Source organism: Peromyscus leucopus, chromosome 11 (genome assembly GCF_004664715.2).
Source record: "Peromyscus leucopus breed LL Stock chromosome 11, UCI_PerLeu_2.1, whole genome shotgun sequence".
NCBI lineage: Eukaryota > Metazoa > Chordata > Mammalia > Rodentia > Cricetidae > Peromyscus > Peromyscus leucopus.
Window position 1 is genome coordinate 499,782 of NC_051072.1, and position 20,484 is coordinate 520,265.

At 39.5% G+C, this 20,484-nt stretch overlaps 1 pseudogene; it reads left to right on the forward strand.

The window, feature by feature from the left end:
• LOC114685535 overlaps nt 1-20,484 on the forward strand; it is a 58,179-nt pseudogene that overhangs the window by 8,583 nt on the left and 29,112 nt on the right.

Here is a 20,484-nt window from a genome sequence, read left to right on the forward strand (position 1 = left end):
GTATCAATAAACTAAAATCCATAGCAATGTAAAACATTTCAAACAAGTTGCTCTTTAAAAGTAGATTCAATAATCTACCCTTTCATCCTATCATATCTATATCACAATCCCTAACTGCACTCCAAGTACTTCTCCTCGGACCCAAACTGGAGTGTCCCTGGCACTGCTCTGTCATAGGTGCTTCTCTTTGGAGCACAGAGTGAATTACAGAAAATGAAAACAGACCAAAATGCAGAGAACTATTGTCCTGTGGTACCATGAACATGAAAGATCAGAGAACAGGGACCAGCCACAGTTGCTTCCTACCTCTGTCGTTGCTCAGTCCAAAAGGGCTGATCCTGTCTCAGCCCTACCTGACGACTTCTAGTCCTTTTCCTCGACAGTCCTCCGAACCTTGATGGTCAGCTACTGGCTAACTCCACCCTCTGACTCCAAGGAAGCTTTGTTTGTCAGAACACAATCAAAACACCCAACCTCCCTAAAGAAGGACAAATATCTATAACCCACTGACTGATCAAAAACACCGTCACACCTCTTGGGAATGTAGGTGTCATGTTCTTAAAATTACTTCCTGTTCTCTGGGGATGATATCATCTTTAGGGGATCCTGAAAGAAAAACGAGATAATTGTCAAGTCCCGGGAGAGCTCGCTGTATCATTTGTTGTCTAGTCTCTGTAATGGGAAAGTACAGGGCTTGTCTCAAGTCCTTGCTGGAGTAGTCTGTGAGACTGGACTTGAATTTGTTCTGAGCAGTTTGTAATCCAAAGCTGATCTTTGGGTGGTGTTTGTCATCTTAGTGGCATTACCATAGTCCCAGTGGAGTCATCATTGTGGGGCCCCATCCTTCTTTTGGAGACCTCAAAGGTTTCTCTTAGGCATGGTCATGGTTCACTGCAGAAAACTTAAACAGTTTCAATGTCATATACAGTAAATCTTGAAGAGATCAAAGGATAATATTTTGTTATGTACATCCAGAGTACAAAACCTTAATTCCTAGTTACCTGATAGAGACACAAACTGAAAATCATGTGCAGGAATCTGTATGAAGCCTTTTTCTAGAATTAGTACTCTGTATGACCATTAGTATCATGAAAAAGTTAAATATATATTATATATATATATATGTGTGTGTGTGTGTGTGTGTGTGTGTGTGTGTGTATAAATTTTGAGATAATATTTATAACTTAAAAGTTTTAAAGAGACAAAAATAAAGCCAAAGTATTATGAGGTTACTGGCAGTAGGATGGCCCCTTAATTTGGTTTTCCTTCCGCCCCATATCAGGTGGCTCTTCTGACATGAGACAGAGTTTGGATTTTACTTTAGCAAGCATGCTTGGGTTTAGAGGAGAGGGCCATGCTCCAACTCCAAAGCCAGCTTTAATTTTTAACTGAACTGGGACTACAAAAAGACTATTTGCGTTATATGTTTTAGAGAACAGCAGAAACAAACATTTAACAAGATTTATGAAATTTTATTCTGTTAGAAATGTGATATACTGGTAGACCAATTTACTCTTTTTCTTGGGACATTTTCTCTGTATGATTTGACCTTTTTCTTCAAATTTCTCATTTGTCCAGTGGTCTTCAGACTCCTTAGTTGGATGCCTTCATTCTTCTGAAAAGACAAAAACAAAACCATCCCCATACCCTAACTTTGGGGAGTTTCCCTTTTGGCAAATTATATCTGATCAAATGATCAAATGTTAGTTTTATAAGTTAGTTTAGATTGAATTGTCACACTTACATGAAGTATCACCTTCTAATCAAGAAGTCTCTCTTGTTTGAATCTGATCTTTAAAATATTTCCTTTATGGTTTCTCCTGAAATATTTGTTTTTATCTTCTAAAGCTGTTCTATCATCCAGAGCTGTATGATTATGCTAATAGGATCTTTTACCTTGTATTTCCTTCAAAATGGATCAAGTGTGAGATCATGTGACCACTTCAGGCATGTCTAAGGAATATTACTCACCTATGTAAGAAACTTTTCTAGCTATCTTTCATCCTGAGCAAAATCTAGATTTGTGTCCAAAGGCACATGGTGCCTGTGTTAGGGTTTCTGTTGCTGTGATAAAGTAAAGTAGTAACTGGGAGAAGAAAGGGTTTATATCAGCTTACAATTTCAGGTAACTGTCCATCCGTCACTGAGGGAGGTTAAGGCTGGAACCTGCGTCAAGAACTGGAGCAAAAGCCATAGAGGGACACTGCTTCCCGATTTGCTTTCCTTGGCTTGCTCAGCCTGCTTTCTTGAACCATCAAGGACTACCTTACTATGAAGGCACCACCCATAATGGGCTGTGCTGTCTCAATCAATCACTAATTAAGAAAATATCCCTTAGTTTGGCTACAGGACAGTCTTGGGTAGGCACTTTCTTAGCTGTGCTTCTCTCTTCTTACATTGCCATAGCCAGTGTCATGTTGACAGGAGAGCTAGCCAATCCAATAGATCTTGGAATCAATATTGTTATTGTTTCAATTAATTAAAAGTGTGATATCGCTTGCTGACCTTGACCTTGATATCCTCCCTATGCTAATTTCCTGCCGGGTTCCATCCTCCTGAATGCTTAAGGGAAGTTCCTTGTCTGTGTATCCTGCATAATGGGCATTAACAGCTTAGATGCAAGATTGTAAAACATCTAGCGACTGCCCTCTGTGGTTCTCCCATTGTGCTGTAAGCCTGTATTTAAGACCTCTTCCCTCCTTCAATAAACAGCATTCGGCATTAATAAAAAAAAAAAGAAAAAGAAAGAAAGAAACAAGCCTAAGCTAAGGCCGAGCTTTCAAAAAAAAAAATGAAGAAAGAAAAAAGTGTGATATCATTCATTGGTCTTTATTTCAGGAAATGCTGTCATTCTGGGACGTGGCTATTGAATTCTCTCCAGAAGAGAGAGAATGTCTGGAGCCTGCTCAGTGGATTTTGTACAGGGATGTGATGTTGGAGAATTACAGCAACCTTGATTTCCTGGGTGAGGATATCATCCACAGTGAATCCTTATTTCATTATCAACTTGTAGCTTCCTCTCTTGGTATGGTATCTCACTAGAATTTTTGCTTTTCAATAGTGAGTTTCATATTTTTCATTTTAAGAAAAATTAGGGGGTTAGGGAGATGGCTCAGGGCTTAAGATCACTGACTGCTCTTGCTTAGGACCCATGTTCAATTCACAGCACTCACATGGCGGCTCACAACTGTCTAACTCCATTTCCAGGGGATCCGACACTCTCATATAGACATAAATGCCTGTAAAAAACATCAATGCACATGACATAAAATTTTTTAAAAAATAAGAAAAATTAGGGAGGTTGCTATATAGGTAAGAAACATTTCATTGTATTTCTTTTTGTGTGTTTAACGTGTGTGTTAGAAACATGCATTCTTTACTCAAGTGGGACAGGGAAAAATTCTGTGTCATGAGGTATTGCACACTCACGTTAATGAAAATGTCTTTCAATTTGGTTTTAATATTTTTCACTCTAAATGAGACTTAGAATCTGGACATTGTACGGTAGTGGTCCTGTGAGAAAATATTTAAGGGACTGATTATCTGCAGTCATTTATTCCATCATCTTTCCTCATAAAGACTGTACTAGAAGGGACATGTCAATTCCCAGTAGAAGAACACGTCAACAATCTTATTCCCTTTTCCTCCAAACAGGTCTTGCTATCTCCAAGCCACACCTGGTCACATTTCTGGAGCAAAGACAAGGGCCTTGGGATGTGAAGATACAAGTACCAGCCCCTGTACACCCAGGTGTGTAGGAAAAAGGGGTCAAGGGACAGGGGTAAAGTCCAAAGATCTGACAAAAAGGCAGGCGTTCCCACCTGTATTGAAACAAGATATTGTGGTGGTGGTAGTGGTTATTCTTTAGGTCTCTTATTTGTTTTCAACAGAGGATATGTCTCAGACGTTTATGATGGTTTTAGTCTCCTACGCTTTGTATTTCCCCAGTGGTGAACTGTGCTTGTATTTACCATGACTTCCAAGGTTCTTCATTTGTTGAGGCTACATAGTAATGTAAGACTCAGGGAAATACTGTTCTATGCAGAAGAGTCAGTTATTTGCTCGGCTTCCGAGCAGACTCATGCCACAAAGATCTCTACACTGAAGTGAGCATGATTGAGTTTATAAAGCAAACCCACAATTCCATCACAGAGAGGCAGGCAGGTGCAGAAGGCTCAGCAGTTTCAGTTCTGTTGAATAGAAGAATTTGGGTGTATGTGGAGCAGTTGGTTACAACTCAGAAAAAATGGGAGTCACTTTGGACAGTTCATTCGCCACTGTTGTTAGGGAATAGTCAGAGCATTAACTTACTGTATAAGGGATTGTATAAGGGCCATTCCATCCACTAACATAGCAGAGGCTGTTTTGTTTTTAATCCATGAAGTTTTACAAGCAGTTGATTAAGCAGAGCCAGACCATTAAACCAAGGAAGAGAAGGAAGAGCAGGCCTGCTGGGGCTTAAGGAGTTCTGCCATGGATCCCCAGAACACCACTTGTGGGACGAGCAGTTGTGGGCCTCTCTCTCTCTTTTTTTAAGATTTATTTATTTATTATGTGTACAGTATTCTGCCTGCATGTGTCCCTGAAGGCCAGAAGAGGGCACCAGATCTCATTACAGATGATTGTGAGCCACCATGTGGTTGCTGGGAATTGAACTCAGGACTCTGGAAGAGCAGTCGGTGCTCTTAACCACTGAGCCATCTCTCCAGCCCCCGGGCCTCTCTTTCATGGCAGTTAGTAGACTTAGGCTTTTTACTGAGTTGTAAGGCTCCATTTTTTTTTCTGTTTAGGTTAATTTTTTTTTTTTATCATATACAAAGACCAACTTTTATTTGGATATGTTCTTAGTCATAATGCATTAGAGAAATAAGAAAATTTTATTTCTAAACCTGATGTTCCCAGGACATCAGAGTTAGTAACATTTTTTTTTTTCCCCAGAGAACAGTCATGTGTAGCTAGTGCTGCTAGTCCTATAGGAAATATTATGGCTAATATTACCAGGAGTCCAATGGGAGGAAGAGATCTCATGGTCCCTATATCTAAAGCTCTCCTGTTGAGTTCTACAAACTTCTTCCGTGTGTGTACAGGTCTGATGGCTTTGGGGTTTGTCATGGAAGCAGGACAGAGGAGCGGGTCCTAGATGTCTCTGGACGGTGACTCAGAATGACTGCTCTGGGTGAACTGTCACAGTCCACCTCACCTCCTCCTCAGGCCATATTGCTTTCTTTACCTGATGCGTGGGTCCACACATAGCACAAGCACCTTAGTTTAAATGAGTGCCATAGTTCATCCTGCTGTGCTGACTGGACCCATGGCAGAGCCACTGTCATATATTATCTACCACTTTGCTGAGGACTCCTTACACAATCAGACATTGACATCTCAGCTCCGGGATTAGCTTTGTTAGGAGGATGAATGAAAGCCAGGGGACAGGGTGTGACCATTTGAACTGGCATGTAGTTCCCATAACCGTTGGGTGCCAAGTGTAGGTACAAGTTTCCCCTGTACATAGGAAACTCAACATCGGTTCATAATACATTGAGAACAGAATGATTGCAAGGAATACCTTACTTGTTTGAGACATTTAGAATGTAGGTGCAGAATCTAAGATCCTCTACAGCATGAGAGAATCTTTTTACTGTCTTGTGGGACATGAAGAGTGATTCCTGTTCTCAACAGATAATGGGTAAGATTTCCTGGTCTGGCTTACAGGCCACAGGAAGACAGGGGCAGCAGATTCTGATAAGTCCTATTCCCCATGTATCCTTATCCTTTGATTAAGCTAACATGCCATTTGTTCTGATAGGCCTGTGTCACATTGAGGGTAAGTGTGCTGTTTGATCCTGTGTTTGTCCTTCCATGCAAGTGTAGTATAGATTTAACCCTTTTTATTCAAACAGGTAATTTCAACAACAAATTATTTTAACTACATATGCTTTTGAATATTATTCCATATTGAGGAAACTTTAAGTTGACCTTAAGTTAGTTTATGCTTAATTTTGATAACATGTACAGAGGACTGTATAATGGAAAGTATAAATTAGTCTCTCCTTTCAACATTGTCACTGTAAATGAATTACATTTGTATTTATCATGACTACAACCTCAATTTGGGGCACAGTAAGGATATTTAAGCATGAGTAATGTGACATCATTAAATTTTATGTTTTTTTAAAAATTATTTATTTATTTCATGTATATGAGTGACGTATTTTCATGCACACCAGAAGAGAGAATCAGATCCCATTACAAATGGTTCTGAGAACTTCACTGTCCTCATCCCGTGAAGTTTTATGTTTACATCTAAATCAGTCCTACTGACCTTCTACATTAAGTAGCTTGTTTCATCAGAAATAATACAATCAGAGGAGGGAATTGTAAGGCTGACTTTTTTTTTAATTATTCATTTTTTTTATTTTATTTGCATTGGTCATTTGCCTGCATGTATATCTGTGTGAGTGTGTCATATTTTGGAGTTACACATAGTTGTTAGCTTAACAATGTTAGCAAAGACATAAGTGACTAGATAGACACATCTTCAAGTCATATTTTGTTAACATGTATAGACCTTCATAACCTTAGGAACTTTAACAACTTTAGACCATTAAGTATACTGTCTTTAAAAGCCTGTATAACATATTCAGATCTCCCATCACTTGGGTTCAAGGTTTTAAGGTTTTTGCCCTTTATTTATTTAATTTATCTATCTTAAATAACTTAACCCTTTTATTAGAGATATAACCTCTAATATATAGTTTTGTATCTTTTTAAAATGGTTTCACTGATCCAGAGAGTAGGTTTGGGTCTTAGACAAGACCATAAGGGTGAGCTCAGTGCCTCAGATGAGTGAGGTGAAGAAAAGACAGGAGTTTTCCAGACTCACTAATACAACCTCAGATTAAAAGTTTTTAAGCATTACTTCTTCAGTCAATATCCTCCCACTAAGGAGACCCAGGGAAGGAGTCCCTGTCAGGATTGTTCCACTAACCAGAATCTGGACCAGAGAAAAATACCTACACAAAGCTCTTCAGAGTATCACAAGAACTAGGTTGGTGTTGGTGTCCTGAAATACAGTGGTCATTGTACCATTGACTGGGTTTGTAAGGCCAAACCCATAATTACCTCATACCAGAGACTGTCCAGGGGCCTGAAATTTCAAAAGTGTCAGTTCCATTGATTCAGATGACTTATGTTGTAAAACAGAACGTCTCCCAAAGCTGCAGGTGAGGCTGCATGACAGTGTTTTTTTAGGAGGATTGTTTAGCTGTGGGAGCAATTGGATATAACTCTGGCAAAAATGGAGTCACTTTGGGCAGTTGAGTAACAGTAAGACTTTGCACTGTTTCTAGTCCTCAAAAAACTGCACACTTTTCTAAGAACCAAGTTATGAAATCATTGTAAGATATCAATTTTTATTCATATCACTTATACTCATGTTAATGAAAGTCATTTCATTAGAGTCCTTTGTGAATGATGAAGATATTTTCTAAAGGTTTTTCCTAACACACACTCAGTAATAAGGATTTAAACCCATGCACTTTGTGTATTTATATTCAAAGATTAAAACTGTTCACAGCTAGGAAAATGTGTTTAATACCTTAATAAGCTTTCAGAATTTTGTAGATTCAAGATTTTTTTCTTTTACTTGGCAATTTGATATCTGGTATTATTTGGAAGTATGTGTTAACTAAAGTCATTTGTTATACATACACTATGTATTTTGGTGGATGGATGAAGCAGATTGATAAAATATATAAGGACAGTGTAGGATTAAAATATCTATGAGCTGTGCTACTCTCAGTTTCACTTTGTGGACAAACAGGAGTCTCCCATTGTCATGCTTTATTCATTGTCTCTCTCTACTCTATGCTCAATAGTTCTTTAATCTTGTAAATGAATAAATCTTAAAAATATGTCATTTTAACGTGGGTGTGGTAGCTCACTCCATTAATCCCAGCACTGGGGAGGCAGAGGCAGGCAGATCTCAGAGTTAAGTCCCATTGGACAGGACAACAAGGACTACACAGAGAAAGCCTGTCTTAAAAAAACAAAACAAAAAAAAATTGGGTAATTTTGTCCTTTATTCATTGACAAATATGTTGCCTCAGCAAAATTTGTTATTCATAGGTGACCTGAAGGTTTTTTTTAAATCATGACTTGATACGTTCAGGTATATAATTTCATGTCGTCTGTTGTGGAATAATCTTTTTGTACACTATGAGAATGTGTCACTTGGATTGGTTTACTAAAAAGCTAAATGGTCGTTAGCTAGGCAAAATTTTCGGGGCAGAGAGGATGCTGGGGAAAAGAGAGGAGATGCTAGGACACAGAGCAAGCACCATGGACATTACAAAGTAAGGTAGCCAAGCCATGTAAAAGAAGTAGATTAAAAGAAATGGGTTAATTTAACTTATAAGAACTAGTTAGAAACAAGCCTAAACTATTGGCAAGCTTTCATAATAAGTCTCTGTGTCATGATTTGGGAGCTGGCTGGTGGGACAGAGAAAGATTCCCTACAGTCATCCAAATAAAAAATGAAATACTGTCCTGAATTTTTGAGCTATATTATTTAATCTTGTTCTGGACCATCTACTTTTTGTGCAGTATATCTTTTGTACCTTACAAAATAATACTCTATGTGTAGGATAAAACTTTTGTATTTTAATGACAACTCACAATCACACAATCACAATCCACTTTCTCTTTTTAGGATTGGCTACATTATAATTTCATGGATGTCCAGCCATATGCCATCTATATTAATGAGCTTATTTTTGTTAGTAAAGTGCCCTTACAACTTACTTAGCTATTTAACTTTAAATAATGTACCATTATTTCTTTGTTCTATTTGGATGTCCTCTTATTCCAATAAAGGTATAGATTATTTCCTTCTACTCTATTGTGTGAATTATGCTCAGTGTGTATAGATATTTAAACATACTGTATTTTTTGATTTATGGTAAATATGTATGAGTAAATCTCTCCATTTTAACAGTAAGCATTATAAATATGAAGACTATTGCTTAGCTTTTGATCATATCTCAACTTTTCCTCAACAGGAACAATATCAAATGATTGTAACCATTACAACAAGGCCATTGATTGTAACTCACTCCTTATTCAACGCCAGAGAATCCATACAGGGGAGAAACCCTACAAGTGTGAAATATGTGGAAAAGCTCTTAGTTCTCAAAAAAACCTATCTATACACCAGAGACTCCATACTGGAGACAAACCCTATATGTGTAAAGAATGTCATAAGGCATTTAGTACTCGCTCATCACTTTTTATACACCAGAAAATTCATACTGAAGAAAAAACGTACAAGTGTGAAGAATGTGGCAAATCATTTTACTATCCTTCAATGCTGAAGCAACATCAAAGAATTCATTCTGGAGAGAAACCCTACAAGTGTGAAGGATGTGGCAAAGCTTTCTATGATCGTTCATTCCTGAAGCAACATCAAAGAGTTCATTGTGGAAAGAAACCCTACAAGTGTGAAGAATGTGGGAAAACATTTTCCTCTGCTTCAATCCTTAACAAGCATAAACGTATTCATTCTGGTGAGAAACCCTACAAGTGTGAACTGTGTGGAAAAGGATTTACTAAGCCTTCTGTCCTTTCTGAGCACAAGATATGTCATACTGGAAAGAAACCCTACAAGTGTGAAGAGTGTGACAGATGTTTTTCCTCTTCTTTAACCCTTAGAAGACATCAAAGAATCCACTCTGAAGACAATCCCTACAAGTGTGAGGAATGTGGCAGAGCCTTCTACACGCTTTATGCCCTTACTCAGCACAAGTTTGTTCATTCTGGAGAGAAACCCTACAAGTGTGAAGAGTGTGGCCGATGCTTTTCCTTTTATTCAGTCCTTAGAAGACATGAAATAATTCACTCTGAAGACAGCTCCTACAAGTGTGGAGAATGTGGCAAAGCCTTTACCAAACTTTGTATATTTACCCAGCACAAATTTGTTCATACTGGGGAGACACCATACAGGTGTGAAGAGTGTGGCAAAGGATTTTCCAGTCCTTCATATCTTAAGGTACATAAAACTATTCATTCTGAAGAGAATGCCTTCAAGTGTGGAGAATGTGGCAAAGTCTTTGTTAATCATTATACCCTTTCTCGACACAAGACAGTTCATACTGGAGAGAAATCCTACAAATGTAATAAAAAGTTTACACTTTTGTAGCCTTCAAACACATCAAATAATTCATTCTGAATAGAAGGTCCACAGCATGTGCAATGTGGTAAATGCTTTGCTGATGATTCAGACCTTATGCAGCACAAATGAATGCATTGAGTAGGGAAGCCATGCACATGTGACGAATTGAGTGCTTTAACATTCAGTCAACACTGTCTACCATCAGTAACGTTCATTCGGCAGTATAACAACCAAACATGAATGGAGTGCCTGACACAGTGTTTCCTTGTTTTTTTTTTTTTTTTTGGTTTTTTGAGACAGGGTTTCTCTGTGTAGCTTTGCGCCTTTCCTGGAACTTGCTTTGGAGACCAGGCTGGCCTCGAACTCACAGAGATCCGCCTGGCTCTGCCTCCCGAGTGCTGGGATTAAAGGCGTGCGCCACCACCGCCCGGTGTTTCCTTGTATCTTAAATAACACAACAATTTTCATCCTGAAAATCAAAGCTATAATGTGAAGGATGTGGTGAAGGTTTCAGTTATCATTCAGTTTTGGTTCAACCTCAGTAATTCTCACCTGAGAGAAACCCTACTCATGTGCAGAATAGGACCAAGGCTTAGCTGTTCCTCATGCCTGTATAAGTTTTAGAGAATTCATTGTGATGAAGAATCCAACAAAAGCAATCAATGTCCAAGTTCTCTAACTGTTTGTCACACTCCAGGATCTGCAGATCCTTCATACTGCAGATACACTCTACACACTCAAAAGCTGTGCCTAAGCATTTAATAGTAATTCAAGTCTTCATCAGCAACAAAGTGTGACATAGATGAGGAACTGCAGGTGCAGATATCTTGTTAGCTTGCTGCAGATATCCACACCACACAACCCAACATTATCTGAAATCTGAAGGACTCTCAGTTAACTATTTGCTTCTCTCTGATTAGTTTTATTACAAGCTTGTGTTCAGGGTGTTTTCTTGATTTCTAAGTGATGTGAGAGAAGCCAGCCAGGATAACCAGCACCATCCTGTACAGGAATTCCTTGGTTGTGTAAGAATTGTGAGCATGAATCAGATGGAGCAAGTCAGAAGGCACTATTCCCTTGTGGTTTCTGCATCACTTTCTGTCCTGGCTTCCCTGGATGAGGAACAATAATTCATAATTTGAAATAAACTGATTATTCCCCCATGTTGTTTTTAGTACAGTCGTGTGTTGTTTTTAGTCCAGTCCACATTTCTAGTACAGTCTAACAGAAATCAATCTAGGACAGCTGTGAATATGGGAAACTTTTCTCTTTTCATAACTCTGTTGTTACCACCCAATGGCATTCGAGAAACAATGTCACAAAGCCTGTAGATGTGTCCAGCTCTACTCTAGACCTGAGCATCCACACTGCAGAGAAGTAAAAGAATATAACAAATTATTTGTTTCCCCAAGTCAACACCAAAATTTTCAGACTAGAGAGAAACCTGTGAAATTGAAGACAGTAGCTATGTGTGGAGCAATTGTTCTAAACACAAACATGAGAATTCTAGGCATGAAGGAAAACTAACACACTCAGTTGATAAGAGGGTTGATTTTTCTTCATACCTCAGTATCAGAGAGTTTATTTGGTTTAGGAGTCATATAGGTATAAATAGTGTGACAAAGCCTTAAGAACAATCATTACCCATGAGTAAATTCATGTTGTAGTGATTCCTATATATAATGACTGGCAGAATCATTTTTCACTGTTTACACCTCACAGCAACATATCAGCTATCATTTAAGGCACCATGTTCATGGAAATAGTATAGAAACATCTTTCCTCATGGTTAGTAATGGATCTATCGAAGTGTAGTGAATACATGCTATCAATGACCTAGGAAAGAAGGAATGTGTCCTACACGTTGAGCAGGATGGTTGGAGCTTCCTAAGCCCTTCGGGTCAACTGTGTTTCATCAGAGGCCTCTCATACTAAACTGGAGCTTTATGACTAGGTGTTTGCCATCCAGGATGTTGGTCTTTGGTCTGATTCCATTTATGTCAACAGTATTTTTTTGAAAAGGCTGTCAATTCCAGTTCCTTGTTTTGACACTTTTGACAAAAATTACATGTCCATTGCATTAGTCTTTATCTCTTGTTCTTATGTTACATTGTGTTGTGCTGTATGTTTGTATTTATGTGATTCCCATGCCATCCTTTTCACTATGGCTCTGTAATGCAATTTGACATTAGGGAATATACATCTTTGGTTATTTCTGTTCTTTTGTGTTCTCACATTTTTTCCCCATGTTCTATGATAGTTTCCATTAGAATTTTTATGTATTGTATTGATTATGTAAATAGTTTTATTAATGTAGACCTTTGTACAACATGAGTTGTACATATCCAGGGATATGTTTTTCTCTTTGTAATCTGTTGTCTTCTTTGGATAATGTTTTCAGTATTTTAAAATTTTGTTAGTATAAATCTTTTACCTCCCAGGTTAGGTTTATTTCTAGATATTTCTACTTTTTCTTTAGAGATTCTGAATGTACTCTTTTTCCTGATTACTTTCTTAAGAAGTCTACTAATAGTGTATATCAAGTTTAATGGCTTTTGTAAGTTGATTTTACAAACTAAGGAAATATTTATCAAGTTAAGTTTTAGGCAGAGTCTATGGGTCCATCTAAGTACAGAATTATGATATTTGTAATTAGGAATGTTTAATTTCTTCCTTTCCATCTTTTATCCCTTATTTATCTTTTTTTTCTTTCTCTCATTAGGAATTGAGTACAGCCGGGTATGGTGGTACATACCCTTTTTTGCTGTGTTCAGGAGGGAGAGGCAGGAAGGTCTCTGTTAGTTCCAATCCATCCTGGTCTACATAGTGAGAATTAAAACATAATTGTAATGTTTAGTCACCTTATAAATGATTAAATGACTCTCATGTTCCTTAAATTGTATTTATAGTTATCCTAAATACACATGAAATTTATTGACAGAGACAAGATTGGAAGGAGAGACCAATTTGTATCTCATTCTACAGTCTTCTGATATTATTGAAGTATATCCCAAAACACATATGTCAAGATTAGTTTAAAGTACATAGTTTAATATGAAATAGTGTTCAAAATCATATATGTTTCTAAAGAGAAATCTGGTTTGGGAAATAGAGTGCTAGCGGTAAATGTGTTAGATGTACAGTACCCTTGCCCGGCAGGACATCCCCAGGCTCAAGTAGCACCATTTCCCTAGGATAGGACACATGCCGTTTGAGACTAAATTGCATACTGGCCACATTACCGGATAAGCATGCACAGGGAAAGAAGACTTTCAGAAAGTCTGCTGCTCCTGTCTCCCTCCATCACGTAGGCCAGATCAGAAGACCCTCATTCTCTCTAGGGGAGATGAATTACTCCTCATGTCTTACATGGCGGTCAGATGGAGTCACTTGCCCAGTAACAGAGTTTGTACCCACATACGAAATTTCTCAAGCCACAGAGGCAAATACCCATTACTCTGCCCTTACTGTCTCCCTTTGTGACATATGAGGATGCAGTCAACACAGGATCCTTGTATGTAACCTGCCAGGAGAGTGGTGTGGGACTTACACAACAGTGGAATTTGCTGTGCCCTTACTCTGACTTTCAATTTTTGTCCTCCTAACAAAGCCCATTCTAGGATGACGGGTCAATGCATGATACTTTAAGGAGTCCCCAAAACTGTTTTAAGTAACATAAGACAGAGTTGACCAGGAGGCCAGACAATACAGCGGACTGAACTAGGGATACTCATTTAAATACCAAGCTGCAGGCACCATCCTGTGAACTCACCTTGTACAACTAAGGGAAAGACTGGCTGAAGAGAAGGAAACCTGTGCTGTAGACTGTTGTGTGATATTTTAATTGTTCTGACAATAGAGCTTGCTCTGAGTCAGAGGGCAGAACTAGCCATTAGGTGACCAAAATTAACCATAGAGGTTTTGGAGGACTATGGAGAGAGAGGAGACAGGAAAAAATAAGGCAGGGCTGCAATCTCAGCCCTTTTGGAGGGAGGGATCGGAGAAGTAGGAGGTCACTGGTAGCTTCTTCACAGCTTCTCTGATCATTCAGGTTCTTACCCCAATATCTGACTCCCCATCTTTTTTATTGATAAAGAATAATTAGACAAACGCTTCAGGAAATATCCAGCCAGACCAGCCTTTCTAAAGCACCTTCCAAAGAAGATGGGGACCTGTTCTCCACCCTACTCTCTTTGCAAGCCTGGAGGGTAACGTGTACATGGCAGAAACTTGAGGAATTTAACAGGGGGCATTGGCATAAGGGTCACTATGGCCCGTCTTCCCCTTGGACTCAGGGCAATATTGGCAAAACTGCTTCCTATAGGGCTAATCACAACCGCTCCTCAGGACTGGACTCTTAAGCAAAATTTTACTAACTCTGCTCTATCTCGGTCTAGGGGTCAGGCCCTGTTCATTAACTGGTTGTTAAACTTGGTCAGTTGAAAGATAGCTTACAAATGATCTGTTTTGGTGGCACCTGACGCTGCCTGTCATAAAGTTTACAGAGGGTTAGCATCATGCTGGGGAGGCATGAAGGATCAAGTGAGAAGACTCCCAGAAGGGCTCAGATGCTGAGGGCTAAGGAGCCCTGCATCACTGTAACCTCAGGGAAGAGACAGGGATGGCTTTGCAGAGATGAGATGTGGCCAGACTCACCCTGTATTTTCCACTTGGCTTTGCTGTGAGTACAACAGAGGAAGAATGAACAGTGGCTTCTCCACTCTCCTTTACCTCACTCCTACCTCCACAGTCATGACAGCTGCTTTTATTCCTGATTATCTATTATTATTAAGTTAGGAAAGGAGTATAACAGTCGAATGAACTTGCTGGGTAGAACGTTACAAGACAACACATACCTTCTAGAGTTGATTTATTTATAAAACAGTTTTTTAACATGTCTACCTCATGTACACATTAGAGATAAGAGAGAAATGAACAAAGTTCTAATCAGGAAGAAAGTCTCAGCTTCCATTGTTGTAAATAATAAAGGCTGATTTGTGGAAAGGTCCTGTTTTTAAAAAAATGGCTACGATATGGCCAAAGACATGTGAAGAAAGATCAGTTTGGTCTGTGTATTTGAGTCACTGTTTTCTTCCTTATAGGAGTCTCTGGAGAGCTAATTATCTTTTTATTCTTGGTCCAGAAAGGAATGTTTCCTCACAAATGGAAATATCCTTAATTGGATAAATGTTTTATCCTGAAGGAACACTTTTTCCAAGGTACAGCCTCTGTAGGAAGCATCTCATGAACAGCTCAAAGTGAATGGTATAGCAGAAACACACAGTCTCTTGAGTAAATATTATAACACAGACACACACTGTCAAGTGACAATTTCTCATTTCTTTTTAATTTTATGCCCTACTATTTAAAAAGTTTCAAAGAAAAAGATATCACATGTCAAAATTAACAAGAACTCCAAACTATATAACTCATGAAGATATTGCTATACAGTTATGATGGACATTTAGAGCAGAAGCTGAGGAGTTCACATTGCATTTTACACTGTTTCTTTTGAATAAATTTAATGCACTTCCACACCAGCAAAAAACAAAATCCACGACAGAGAACAAAAACAAAAACAAAAACAATTATATCCCCCCTTGTAAAGCAGATTTTTCTGTCCCTCCTGTTAGCTCCCAAATCACGATATGGAGGCTTATTATTAATTATAAAAGACCAACCGATAACTTATGTTTGTTTCTGACTATCTCTTATAACTTAAATTAACCCATTTCTTTGAATTTACTTTCTGCCCCTTCACTCAGCCCCATGTTGCTTTCCTACTTCCTGTGTCTGGCTGGAGACTCCTCCTGACTCCGCCCCTTCAGGGTTCTCTCTTCCCTGGAAGTCCTGCCTAACCCTTGGCTCTTCAGTTTTTGTTTGTTTTTTTAACCACGGACAGTAACCTATTTCACACAGTATAAAGGAATACTCCACTGCACCCCTCTCTTGTTTTTTGTTTGTTTGATGATTCATCAGCTGAAACAACAATAAAGATGATTTATTGTACACAAGTTACACTTGGCCACAGGTGACAACAGAACTGGTCCAGAATGCCACAGGTCCAGGGCAGGGGAGCAGCTGAACTGTTCTGTTTGTAAGGAAGGTAGTATGTAGGTGAGCAGATGGAGACGTTCCTGGTCACTGAGACTTAACCCGACAGCAGCACGCAGTCTAACGATTTGTATGGGCATCACGGCCTTCCGCATCCCTTACCTCTGCTCCTCCAGCCTTCACGGGGCACAAACGAACTCACTTGCACTTTCGCCTCATCTTCTCTTGCTCTTCAGCCTGCACATTGGCTTCTTCGTCTACTTTGCTCTCACGGCACAGGGGTTTCAAGGAAGACTGTGCTAAGGCTGAGTCCTATGTCCTCTCACAACCCATATTCATTGCCTGCTGTCAATCCTTCCTCGCCCCCTAATATGTAGCCTTTAATATCCTCTTTTCTATGTTACATGCTGTACCCTATGTAAATTTGTTCACAGGTACATGTGTTGTTGTCTAGGATATGCATATGAGGAAGAACTTACAGTTTTCTCTTTCTGAGATTCTGTGATCTCAGTATCATACATTCCAAGTCCTTCAATATTCCTACAAATTTTGTGATTACATTTTTCTTTAGTGCTAGAAAGCATTCATATATATATATATATATATATATGCCTTTATTTATAATAAAGTATATATACATGAATATGTTCATGGACACCTATGTTGACTCAGGTCCTTTATTGTTTTGAGTAAAGAAGCAATAAACATAGGGCACAAATATCTCACTTGATCTTAGCCAAGAAGCAATGGGGCACAAAATATCTCTATGTTAAAGTGTGAGGTTCCCTGAGCATAGTCTAGGACTGAAACAGTGAGGACAGTGCAGAGACTTGAGCACTGTTTCCAGTGGTGTGAGGTCACTATGATTGTGAAGGTTCCAGTGGTCACTGCAGCACCCGGAGTCTATGCTGTGGTGGTGTCAGAGGCCACTTTGGGTCTGTGGCTCTAATCACAGCCTGTAGATAGTAGACTGCACTGCATCTCAAGCTTAGTATCTGCCGCCAGCAGGCTCATAGGGTCCACGGAGTGACTAAGGATTTGACTCCCCAGTCCCATCTGCACTGACTTCTGAGGCCATGGGACTCAATTCTTGGTTGCAGGATGCTCTCCTATGGATGTGTGGGTAGGCACTCCTTCTTAATATTTGTGCCCTTTACAGCCTTGCTTCCACAGCAAACCTTACAGGCCAACTGCATATTTCAGGCTGAGAGAAATGACTGGATACATGAGAGATTGTCCAATGACCTTGTCCATCTTTCTTTCCTGAAGACATATTAATATTGAATAAGGCCAGCTGTGATAATTTTGAGTGGACACAGCTGGGGTAATGAAGATGGCAGTTGTTTCACTATGAATTTCCTATGTAAGAGAAGGTTGAATGCAAATTACACAGCAGGGTAATGTAATAAGTTAGTATTTCCTATGTGCATACTGTTAACCATCTTAACATGTAAGGTTCCTGGTAATTGTATAGAAAACATACGGCAGCTTTTATGGTTTATACAGCATGTAGAGTTATTTGTCAGAATTGTTATTAAATATGTTTACAGAATCTAACAGAATTTTGCTGAGAGAGCAATGATAAACCTATGATGCTGTAATTGTTACTGAGAGATTTTAGACAGAGGGTCCCTCCTATCCTCATTATGTATCACCTGCTTTTATTACAGACGCCTTTATTCTAAGAGATGAACATTAGTAGTCTCCATTCCACATAGGTTCCTGTCAGGTGTTCTGAGGCACACAATGTCTTTTTCTTGGCTGTTTGTTGATCTCCTTTTCCCCTGTCTCAGAGTCAGGGGACTGACTCAGTTCAGGAGATTTAGACCTTAGAGGCACACATGCTTGGGTCTGACGTCGGGATGCCAAATCCTAGCTTCAGAGTGAAACTTTTCAGTTTGATAAGACAGCATATGTTCATAGGATTGTAATATTGCCCATACATAAGAGAGAATTGTTTTCTACAATGGGAAAGGTGAAACACAACCAAGAGTGGCCAGGCTTGTTGGGCGCAGAAACAAAGGCAGATCACAGGCATAAGGCAAAGGAATGTCAGGGACAGAGGGAATATCCTATCTTAGCTACAGGAAGCAGGCTTCATCAGAAAGTATGAGAGATTTATCAGAAAGAACGGGCATTAGGACCAACGGTAGTTTCTCTAACTTGAGAAACCACACAGGTAACACACACTCTAGTACAGGAAACAAGAGGGGCCCAATCCCCATGCCAACTGCGAGTTGGGGCCTCACCTCCCTGGGTGGTTAGGCTTTTTGATACCCAGAGGTCTCAGAAAAGTAAAAATGTGCAGAGGGAAAGGTCCAAGCTTGCCAACACTGCAGCTCCTGATCAGGAGACTCCCACTGCTACCTCAGGTCGTCCTTCCTGCCTCCACCACAGGAAATGACCACAAGAAAGCAGCCTACTTCCTGTCTGCTCATCTTGCACTTGATTCTGTTATCCAGAATGCATGGATTGTTCACTTCATGAGATCTTGAATTACCCAGGAGAGAAACTTCTCCTACTGTAGATTATTGAGGCCAGAAGACCCTCTCGTAACACGTGTTCCTTCATAGTTTGGGAGTAGGCCTTTGACAGTAAACAGTGCTGAACAGAAGCATTCATTGCTCCCTCACTCATGAATTTGTTTGTGATATGACCAACAGCAATTTCCACTGAAGGGAAACATCCCATCCTGGAGGGGGCCTCATTAAACTCAGGAAGTAAGCATGTGATAGGTATGGGGAATTCCTGGATATTTCCAGGACTCACAGAACCCTCACTGCTCATAGCTACATAAACAGTAAGGACTGTAGGAGAGGAGACGTCCTCATCAGTGGAGCTCCCTGCAAGTCACACACTGAGCTCAAGGCAGGCAAAGTTCCTGAGTTCTTACCCAGAGTCCACTCAGATTTTTAGTACTGTTGATGTTACTGCTTTGAGTTGTGTGTGTTCCTATTCTAATCCCGTATCTGTGATCCTGTCTGCACTCCCAGTAATAGACCATGTGAAATCAGCTAGCTGTAAATGTCAGAGAGATTAACTCCAATATGGGAAATCCTGGCAATTTGTACTGACTGCACATTAATGTGCTCAGAGCCAAGAGCACATCCATGGAAGTCTCTGTGTTGTGGAAGTGCAATTACATTTGAAAGGTGAAGGCCCATTGTAGGGGCTGATGAAAAAACTACACTTCTAGGAAAGTTTCTCAGTGTCAGCACCCAAAGAACGAGGAAACTGTGCTATGGAGCTGACACTGTCCCAAGATGGAAGCAGAACATGACATCACTGTACTAGATGTGTAGACACTGAGGGACAACAGGTAGGTCAACATGGTGCTTCGCAGCAGTATTAAGAGAAGTTTCACCATATTAATTGATCAGATGTCCTGTGTCCCTCCTAACAGTCCCTGTGGGGTCACAATTCATGGGACATGCAGATGATAGCTAAGTGGGTTTAGAACTGAACCATATATTCATGGTAGAAGTATAGGAAACTAGACTGTGTTTAGATAGTTTAAACTATCTGTGCTTCAGTCCTGATTGAATGACCCAGGACCAGTGACCCTTCACTAGGGAGATAAGCATGAGCTCCTAGCACACAGGTGGTGAATATGGACCTGCATTTGTGTTAAACCATGGAGACACTGGTAAAATTCTAGTAGAGCTCTCACAAAAACTAAATGGTTTACAGAGATTACTAGTTGAAAGTTTTCAAGGAAAGAAGTACAGGTGGAAAACTCCTGAGATGGATTATGGGAGATCTTTGTAAGTAAGTGTCAGAGAAGTGGACATTTAACTTTGTTCAGTGATTATGCTGTCTCTGTGTCCCTCACCAATCCTCTACACTGTAGGGATTCCAATGTTCACACAAAACTGTTTTCCAAATTGTGGGGTCAAATCCATGTATGGCTCACACAGAGTGTCAGTACAGAGGAAGAAGGATTATTTATTTATTCGTAGGACTTCATGTGAAGACAAAGCAGACATTATACTCAACTGCTTTAACCCGTCTTTGTTTGGACTTTTCATTTTTACTTAGATACAGGGTCTCTTTAAATTTCCCAGTTCAGCCTTTCATTCCGGGTCCATTTGTCAAGTAACCGCTGAGGAGGTAGGAGCAAGGTGTCACATACCACGGCTGGTTTGAACACATCTTTAAAAGATACTTCTCATTCCTACATTAGTGTATTGCTTGGTTATTTTAAAGTAAAACTGAGTCAATGTGATTTTTAAACACTGTAGTAATATTAAAATCACAGTATA